We start from the raw sequence: 10,045 nt of genomic DNA, 5'->3' as shown, positions 1-10,045 counted from the left end.
ATTGTCTCATTTACTGACTGACAGCAATATCTGCATGATTTTGATGTATCTTGATTTCTCCAAAAGTGAATTTATTGGGAGGAAACCGAGGATCAGGGAAGGTAAGTAATACCCCTTTCACACCGCAAATATAACCCGGGATATTGCCAGTTCGAGCCGGCTCAACCTGGGTCGAGGTGCAGTCTAAAAGCACCACTTTTGAATATCCCGGGTGGAGTAACCCTGCATTTCAACCCGGTATAAAAGCAGTGTTATACACGGTTTGGATCCGGGTCAATGTGCACTCTAAAGTGTCCAACCCGGGTTATTCAACCCTGCATTCATGTAAAAGTGCTGATTGGCTGTTCTTTGTGTGCCTTGATGATGTCAGCAGCCTGACCCCAGCTACACAGGAGAGCATTAAGACAGAGAGCATTAACAATTAGAGCTATTAGGAATTAGGGGTGAGGCAGAGATTGCTAGGCAGCTTACTGCATACCTCCCAACTTATTAAAAGTACAAAGAGGGACCTTGGGGCGCACCCAAAAAGAGTGTGTGGCCTATATGAAAGGCGCACAGCGTCTATTCACTGCTGCTCTGCTAAGTAGAGCAGCAGTGACAGGAGCCTCCCAACTCCCCCCCGCACCTCCCCCCCTCCACCGTGAGACACTGCGGCACGCAGGTGGTACAGCTAGACAGTCCCAAAAAAATGGGACTGTCCCACAAAAATCGGGACAGTTGGGAGGTATGTTATTGGAACAGATGTCCCCACCCTCTCCTTTTATCCCCTTCTGACACCTCATCTTTCTGAGTCAAAAAAAGTCCATTTAAAATGACATCCATGGTGTTTTAATTGCTGACCCGGGTTGAGTTAAAAGGAGCCAACCCTGCAATAACCCGGGTTGAAAGTGTAGTGTGAAAGGGTCTGACCCGGGTGGGACCCGGGTTTGCGGTGTGAAAGGGGTATAAGAAGGTTAAAGCCTGTGGTAAACCTTTAGATATTTCTTATTTAGGCCAGCCTGCCAACATGTACAGGTATGGGAATTATGATCCGAAATGCTTGCTACTTTCCAGTAACTGATTCAATAAAACACACACTGTTTAAAAAAAATTCCCTCTATCTTTCCCCAGATGGCATCTTCCCAGTGTCTCAGGAGGTAATAGTTGGAAATAATTGCCCTTATTTATTAATGAGTGATAAATTTCACTATGAGTGATAAACTGCACGAGCCAATCAGCTCCTAAGTTCCATGTCACAGGCTGGGTTTGAAAAATGACAGTTAGGAGCGGACTGGCTGCTGCAATTTATCACTCCCAGTGAAATTTATCATTGATAAATAAGGGCAATAGTCAGTGTATGATATTTTCACCAAACAGCACCAATACACAGCTTCTTTATGACACTGGGTAATGGGTTTCCAGATCAGAGATGCCATATCTGTACTTCAGGTGGATATTAAGAGAGAAGGGGACCCATGTGCAGTCTCCATTGAGGCCCGCTCCCTCCTACCGGCGGTGCAGGCAAATAGACCATATGCCAGAGTCTATTGCACATACGCAGTTCTGCAGAAGAATGGCACAGTGGTCTTTTCCCAGTGGCCACCCTGCACCCATTCGATATACGCTGATGCTGTACTTCTAAAATATAAACAGCTTCAGGTCAAATTTTTTTTGAATAGCACTGTTTTATGGGTGAGATGTATCAAAACTTCTAAAGAGTGGAGAAGTGGATAATTGGAAAAGTTGCCGATAGCAACCAGTCAGCTTCTACCTATAATTTTATAGAATGTACTAGGCAAATGCTAGCTATAAGCTCATTGGTTACTATGGGTAACACATGCACTTGCCCACTTCTCTAATCTTTAGAAGGCTTTTAACATCACCAGACTTCAGCAATGTCATCAAGCAAGCACTATAACAAGAGCTTAGGGTAAGCAGCGGCCAGGTTCATACCGAATAGGCAAGCAGCCGTCATTGCACCATGGCACAGGTAAGGGTGAAGCTGCACTAGCTATTTCTCTTGCCCAATAAAATCTAATCTTATGTCAGACACAAAGATGTTACTATAGCCATAGAACCCAAAGACCCTGCACCCATTTTTTCAATACTTACCTCACTGGGGTCCCGCAGCAGTGACCGTGACTATGAGCACTAGGTGGTGCGCAGGTCTTCGGGAAAATTAGTACTTTCCCAGCATTTTGCGCATGCATAGTAGGGAAAATCACAGTGAAAATGACCAGTGCGCCATTTTCCTGGAGACTTGCTCACGACCTAGAGTCACTGTCTCTGCCTACTACAGAGGAGGGGACCCAGATGGAGCCTGCCCACTGGACCGTCTCCTCTCTTAATACTCCCCTGCTCAGGCCAACGTTTCTACCATATCACTAGTCTTCACCAGTCTGAGCTAGCAGCTTAGGAACTACACTGGATAATCCCCCCGCCCATCCCGACACAAAGCACTGCATGAGAGAATGACAGCTAATCAAGGTATTTTACAAAAAATAAAAGTATAAAGGATAAATCATCTTTCCTTCTATGAGTGACTTAATACTAATCAGTAAAAGCAGGAATAATGGGAAATACCATACCATGTTGCTATGGGATCATATATTCAGTCTGCACATTATAGTGTATGTACACAGGCCTGCACAGAAGCTGCAGAGATGCACTGAGCTGCCCGGGAAGAACACAGTCCTGGCTCTATATGTCCATGGTACATATTATTCTTATTGATTGCTCTCATATGCTTCACACAACAGTGTCTCTCTCATATAGAACTGAAAGCAAACTTTGTGCGGTGACAGGTGAAGGCCTAGGTATGCACCAGGCTGCCAGATCCAATCAGAGAAGACTAGAAGCAGCCTCCTTCGGAGGCCCTCTGGGGATTTGTCTCTGAATTAAGAACCAGCGGGGTCATTAACCTCACTGCCCTGAGCTCTCTGCCAAGTGAGCAGGGTTTTTTTTATCCCAGCTTGTCAGCTTCACTCAACTGGAAGTCAATAAAGATCGTATGTTAAAAAGGACACATCTCCGGTATTCTCCCAACAAAAGACAGCGCACTGGAGAAGCAGACGTTTCCTTTCCTGCATTAGGAACACAACTCACTGTGCTTTGTTAACCTCAAAATTCATAGTTAAAGGAACACATTTAATATTATGGGAGAGATGTATCAAACCTTGGAGAGAGTTAAAGTACCAACCAATCAGCACCAAACTACCATGTTACTGGCTGTGTTTGAAAAATTAGAGTTAGAAGTGAAATGGTTGGTACTTTATCTCACTCCACTTTCTCTCTCTCAAAGGTTTTATACATATCCCCCTAAGGAACAGATGTATGAATCCTTCTAAAGAAGAACAAGTGAAGGTATTACCCATGGCAACCAACTGCATTTTAGCTATCATTCTATAGACTGTAGATCAGAGGTTCTCAAACTCGGTCCTCGGGGGCCCACACAGTGCATGTTTTGCAGGTCTCCTCACAGAATCGCAAGTGAAATAATTAGCTCCACCTGTGGACCTTTTAAAATGTGTCAGTGAGTAATTAATACACCTGTGCACCTGCTGGTTACCTGCAAAACATGCACTGTGTGGGCTCCCGAGGACCGAGTTTGAGAACCTCTGCTGTAGATGATAGCTAGAATTTGATTGGTTGCTGTGGGAAACTTCTCCACATGTCCTCTTTAGAACATAATACATATCACCCTAAAGGTTCAATGACCTTTAGAGTGTGTATGTAAAATATATAGGAGGGACACAATCCAATGGGTGTTTTGCGCAGGGACATACCTGCAACAGTCTTCCAATCAAAATCCCGCTCTCAGACTTTTATTTGTAAACCTTCCAAAGAGTGTTTCTATGAGTGCAACAACCACCACCCTGTATAAGGGCAGATTTAGTATGAAATGTCTACACTCGGGCACGGTGCCTCGCCCGCTAGGTCCACTGAGATGGTAAAGTATGAACAAGTCTGTTTCAATGAAAAAAATCATGAAAAACTCATGTCGACTTTTTGACCTGTCAACATTTTAAATGTTGGTATTCTGACCTGGTCGGGATTTTGACCGTCGGTCAATGGTTGTCGTGATTTTGACAGTCGTGATTTTGATTGTAGGTAAATTGACCGCATCCCTATAAGAGCACATTTAGGGATTAAGGGGGAGATGTACTAAGTAGTGAAAGGAGTGGAGCAGATGCCCTCGGCAACCGATCACCATTGAAGTAACATTTAAAATTAGCATATTTATAAAATTATAGAGCAGATGATTGGTTGCCATGGACTACTTTTCCACTCTCTTCACTGCTTAGTACATCTCCCCTTTAGTGCTGGGTGTAGTAAGCAGTGTCTTCTGAATATTTCTATACATGTTCAATTAATCATATTTAGGTAACTGAAAGTATATTTAAGGTGGAACTCAACCGGTTATATAATTTACCAAGCACACAAGAGGCCATAAAACTATATTTGAAGTATAATGCAATGATTTCATAATGTTTTTTTATTTTCAACACAAACTCTGTAGTTCACCATAAATACAGGGAAGACCATCACGCAAATTGGTCATTACAAAGTCAATTGTAGAATTTATAATTTGAATAAACATACTCTCATATCTTGTTTCAATAATATATGGTGCTAAAAATGGGTGTAGTGGACGTCCTTTATAAGATCGTACAAATATAACACAGTTCCTTAAAATTCATCTGAGACACAGATACACTCTAGGGGGTTTATGCAATTGCGGTCGAATTCCCGAAAATGTCGAAAACCGGGACATTTTCGCCCCAAAAATTTTTTCGACAATGCAATACAGTACTTTTCGTCAAAAAAACGGCCATTCCAAATTCGACTTTTTGAAATTCGACATTTGTCAAATTCGACATTTCTGCAATGGTACAAATGCGGCATTTCGACAAAAGTATATTCAATTGAAGATTGTAAATTCGACAACAGTGCTTTTAGACAGTAAATTCGTCATTTTCAATCCGCCACACTTTGCTGGCGGAATCTAATAAAAAAAAAATTAAAACATGTTTTTTTTGTGGTTTTTTTTTATTGGTAATAGCATATCTATTTATATTAGAAGGGATTAGGTACTTGGTTTGTCTATTTAGGAGGCACAAGTATTATTTATATATTTAAAAAATATATATATATTTTTTGAATGGAAAAACAGTAAAAAACCAGAAAAAAAAATTGCGTGGGGTCCCCCCTCCTAAGCATAACCAGCCTCGGGCTCTTTGAGCCGGTCCTGCTTGCCAAAATGCAGGGGGGGAAAATGACAGGGGATCCCCCGTATTTTAACAACCAGCACCGGGCTCTGCGCCTGGTCCTGGTGCAAAAAATATACGGGGGACAAAAAGAGTAGGGGTTCCCCGTATTTTTTGGACCAGCACCGGGCTCCACTAGCTGGACAGATAATGCCACAGCCGGGGGTCACTTTTATACAGCGCCCTGCGGCCGTGGCATTAAATACCCAACTAGTCACCCAAGGACTGCGGATGGGGGGCTGATAGCCATGATAGCTGACCGCGGGTGACCTCACCGCTGACCGCAAAGTTCCCACCATTGAAGATAATGGAGGGGGCTGTGCGATGCGCGTCTGACAGCTCCGACGTGCATACAGCCAATCAGGAAAGTGCCACGAAGTGGCGCTTCCTGATTGGCTGAAGGGACCTTTCTGTGACAGGAGTGTAAACATGGGACCCCTTTCAGTCCGTCTGGTTCGGGTTAATGCGTTTTTTTAGTTTTACCAAGTACGTGGATTACAATAAAAGAACCGGACACTGGATCAGGTGAGTATAATTTTATTTTCAGGTACCCCGGACGTCGACATTGGAGACGTGGCCAGAGTCGGCGTGTCAACATAGGTAAGTATGTATGTGTCGGCATGTGTGAAATGAAGTTGTATTTTCACGGTGTGCGTGTCCTGTTTTTATTTGGGTATTTTTTTTGCAGAAGAACTACAGGTACCAGCGGGCCCGTCCCCCCCCGCATGCTGGTACTTGTGGTTCTCCAAGTACCAGCTTGCGGTGGAGGCTTGCTGGGACTTGTAGTTCTTCTGCAAAAAACAATATTCTTTAATTCTTACACATGGCTATCAGCCCCCCATCCGCAGCCCTTGGATGGGGGGTGGGGACAGCCTCGGGCTTCACCCCCCTGGCCCTTGGGTGGCTGGGGGGGGGGACCCCTTGATTGAAGGGGTCCCCACTCCTCCAGTGTACCCCGGCCAGGGGTGACTAGTTGGGTATTTAATGCCACGGCCGCAGGGCGCTGTATAAAAGTGACCCCCGGCTGTGGCATTATCTGTCCAGCTAGTGGAGCCCGGTGCTGGTCCAAAAAATACGGGGGACCCCTACTCTTTTTGTCCCCCGTATTTTTTGCACCAGGACCAGGCGCAGAGCCCGGTGCTGGTTGTTAAAATACGGGGGATCCCCTGTCATTTTTCCCCCCGTATTTTGGCAACCAGGACCGGCTCAAAGAGCCCGAGGCTGGTTATGCTTAGGAGGGGGGACCCCACGCAATTTTTTTTCTGTTTTTTTACAGTTTTTTAAACATTTTTAAAAATCTAATCAAAATCCGTCAAAACGTCCGTTTTTAGACAGCGGGACTATCAAATTCGTTTTTTATTGATTATGTCGAATTCCGGCACCCACCTGCCGGAATTCGACGGTCGAATTGTGTCGAATTTAAAAACGAGTGAAAAAGTGCCGCAATTCGCCCGGAATTGCATATACCCCTAGGGATAGCTTAGCTAGCATTGCCGAGATAAGTATGGTCCCACTGTGTATTACACTTCACCTTCAGTGTTTGCCTACAGGATCTAACTACATTAGGCACCTGGGGACAATGTACTTGCAGAATTCCAAACCCTGGGGGAGATGTATCAATCCATAGAGAAAAATATAGTACCAACCAATAGACTTCGGTCATTTAACAGACTCTGGGGTCTATTTACTAAGCCTTGGATGGAGATAAAGTGGAGAGAGATAAAGTACCAGCTAATCGGCTCCTGACTGTCATGTTACAGGCTGTGTTAGAAAATGTCAGTTAGGAGCCCATTGGCTGGTACTTTATCTCCGTCACTTTATCTCCATCCAAGGCTTAGTAAATAGACCCCTGTGTTTATAAAATGACAGTTAGGAGCTCATTGTTTGGTACTTTAGCTCTCTCTCCAAGGCTTGATACATCTCACCCTCCATCTGTATTTTCGCACAAATGAATAGGGATCATGGCTGCCTACATTTTGTTGTTGACTACAGCTTTAGGAAGATAGTCACTGCACATCCTCCGTTATTCTCACAATTGGTTTCCTGATTGCCTATTTTCATTTGCAACACAGTTTGTTCTAGAACGTTTCTTTCAACAAATAATGTAACTACCTACAAATAATCCCTATTCTCCCACCTGCTATACTGTGCTCAAGGACATTCCTCATTACTGGAAATAGAATGACCCAACCTTCATTAGATTTTGTTTCTTCAATACAAAGTTAATTTAAAAACACATAAAACCATAATTCTCACCATCAAGTTATTTTTTTAAGAATTTCTGCCATGTACTAGTACAAAACTCAACACACTGGGGCATATGTACTAGGGTCAGAGTTTGCTGAATGTGTGGGATGGCGGACAATCTTGGACGGTTTTTATAGCGTTTTTATATAGGTTTTTATTAGAGATGAGCGGGTTCGGTTCCTCGGGATTCGAACCCCCCCCGAACTTCACCTATTTTACACGGGTCCGAGGCAGCCTCGGATCTTCCCGGCTTGCTCGGTTAACCAGAACGCACCCGAACGTCATCATCCCGCTGTCGGATTCTCGCGAGATTCGTATTCTATATAAGGAGCCGCGCGTCGCCGCCATTTTCACTCGTGCATTGGAGATTGAACGGAGAGGACGTGGCAGCGTTCTCTCCCTGAAAAGCTCCGTAATCTGTGCTCAGTGTGCTGCAAATATCTGTGCTCAGTGTGCTGCAAATATCTGTGCTCAGTGTGCTGCAAATATCTGTGCTCAGTGTGCTGCAAATATCTACGTTCTCTGCCTGAAAACGCTCCATACCTGTGCTTAGTGTGCTGCAAATATCTGATCAGTGTGCTGCATTGTGTGGACTGGGGACCACCAGTATATAATAATTATAGTAGTACAGTGCAGTAGGCCATTGCTGTATCTTGCAGCTCTGTGTCACTGCAAGTATCCATTCCATATCTGTGCGGCATTTTTGTGAGCAGTATATATAGTATTACAGTGCAGCATTTTGGTGACCAACAGTATATAAGCACATGAGGGAAGAGGGCCCTGCTCGTGGGAGCTTACAATCTAAAGGGGAGGGGTAGACAGACATGGGTGACACAGATGGGGTACATAGAGAACGTGGAACAGAGGGTTAGGAATCAGGATGAGATTTGGCTGGGTTTGGTGAAGAAGTGGACCCCCAGAAGGCACAAATCAATACTTAACATTGCAACATTTTACTGGGCTATGCAGGAAAAAATTAAAAATACGGGAAAAAAAAAAAAGAATCAATAACTTCTACCGCTTTCAAAATGGTCAATGGAAGCTCAAATAATGGACAACTATCTCATGGAAGCCAGATACAGTATACCAAACAGTACTTAGCAGAGTTAGGAATGAGTGCTTATGAAATACAGTAACATTTTGTCATAATATTTCAGAAACTGCATGGCTGGTCTCTTGCACTCTTTTGCTCTGATACACCACCTGCTTTAGGATTTATATTCAAAAACATTATGTCTCCATAATCCCAAAAACGTCAGTCTTCTTGGAAAGTTGTTTGTTCCTTTGTAAGGGAAAGAGAACAAACATTCTCAAACAACGGTTTCTCAATTTCTTTTTCCTCTGGGAAGGGATTGTGGATTCGCAGGAATATCTGAGCATTTCTGTAATCAGAAAGCAGCGACTTTCTACAAATGTTTACGAATAATTCCAGTGATTTTGTAATTTTCTTCCAGTGATTTGGACCAATAATACCATTGATTAGAACAAATAATTCCAGTGATTTTGTCATTTTCTTCCAGTGATTTGGACCAATAATACCATTGATTAGAACAAATAATTCCAGTGATCTTGTCATTTTCTTTCAGTGATTTGGACCAATAATACCATTGATTAGAACAAATAATTCCTGTGATATTGAGGTGTTTGTGTCGCTTAGCTTAGCCGTCCAGCGACCACAGTGCACCTCTTTCTTTTTTCTTTGCATCATGTGCTGTTTGGGGCCAATTTTTATAAGTGCCATCCTGTCTGACACTGCAGTGCCACTCCTAGATGGGCCAGGTGTTTGTGCCGCCCTCTTGGGTCGCTTTGCTTAGTCATCCAGCGACCTCGGTGCAAATTTTAGGACTAAAATTAGTATTGTGAGGTGTTCAGAATAGACTGGAAATGAGTGGAAATTGTGGTTATTGAGGTTAATAATACTATAGGATCAAAATTACCCCCAAATTCTATGATTTCAGCTGTTTTTGAAAAAAAAAAAAAAACACACCCGAATCCAAAACACACCCGAATCCGACAAAAAAATTTCAGGGAGGTTTTGCCAAAACGCGTCCGAATCCAAAACACGACCGCGGAACCGAATCCAAAACCCAAACACAAAATCCGAAAAATGTCCAGTGCACATCTCTAGTTTTTATAGTAATTTAAGACAGGGATAGGGAACCTTTGGCCCTCCAGCTGTTGTTGATATACACATCCCAGCATGCCCTGCAACAGTTTTAGCATGGCCAAATAGCAAAACTATAGCAAGGCATGCTGGTATGTGTAGTTCAACAACAGATGGAGGTCCAAAGGTTCCCCACCCCTGATTTAAGACATGGTTTTGACTTGTAAATGATTGGTGCTTTTAAAAAACGCCAGAGAACGGCCGGCATTCTGCACCTCCGGCAAACTCAGACCCTATTACATATGCCCCATTGTGTTAGTCAGCGACTGGGCTGTGGTGTGTCAGTAAGGGCAGCATGCTATTCTGAGACAGATGGCACATGATCATCTGGCTGTGGCAAAATGGTGAGCAGTCCTCTCTTGGAACACAGAACCCTCCCCTCTCTAAA

The 10,045-nt window shown here is 43.6% G+C and overlaps 1 protein-coding gene across 1 annotated transcript in view; it reads right to left on the bottom strand.

Moving 5' to 3' along the window:
- SLC25A12 (solute carrier family 25 member 12) overlaps positions 1-10,045 on the bottom strand; it is a 273,342-nt gene that overhangs the window by 17,176 nt on the left and 246,121 nt on the right. The gene's annotated exons all lie outside the window — the stretch shown is intronic.

Source organism: Pseudophryne corroboree, chromosome 7 (assembly GCF_028390025.1).
Source record: "Pseudophryne corroboree isolate aPseCor3 chromosome 7, aPseCor3.hap2, whole genome shotgun sequence".
Classification (NCBI taxonomy): domain Eukaryota; kingdom Metazoa; phylum Chordata; class Amphibia; order Anura; family Myobatrachidae; genus Pseudophryne; species Pseudophryne corroboree.
The sequence above is the reverse complement of the archived record's forward strand: the minus strand, read 5'-3'. Positions and strand labels throughout refer to the sequence as shown.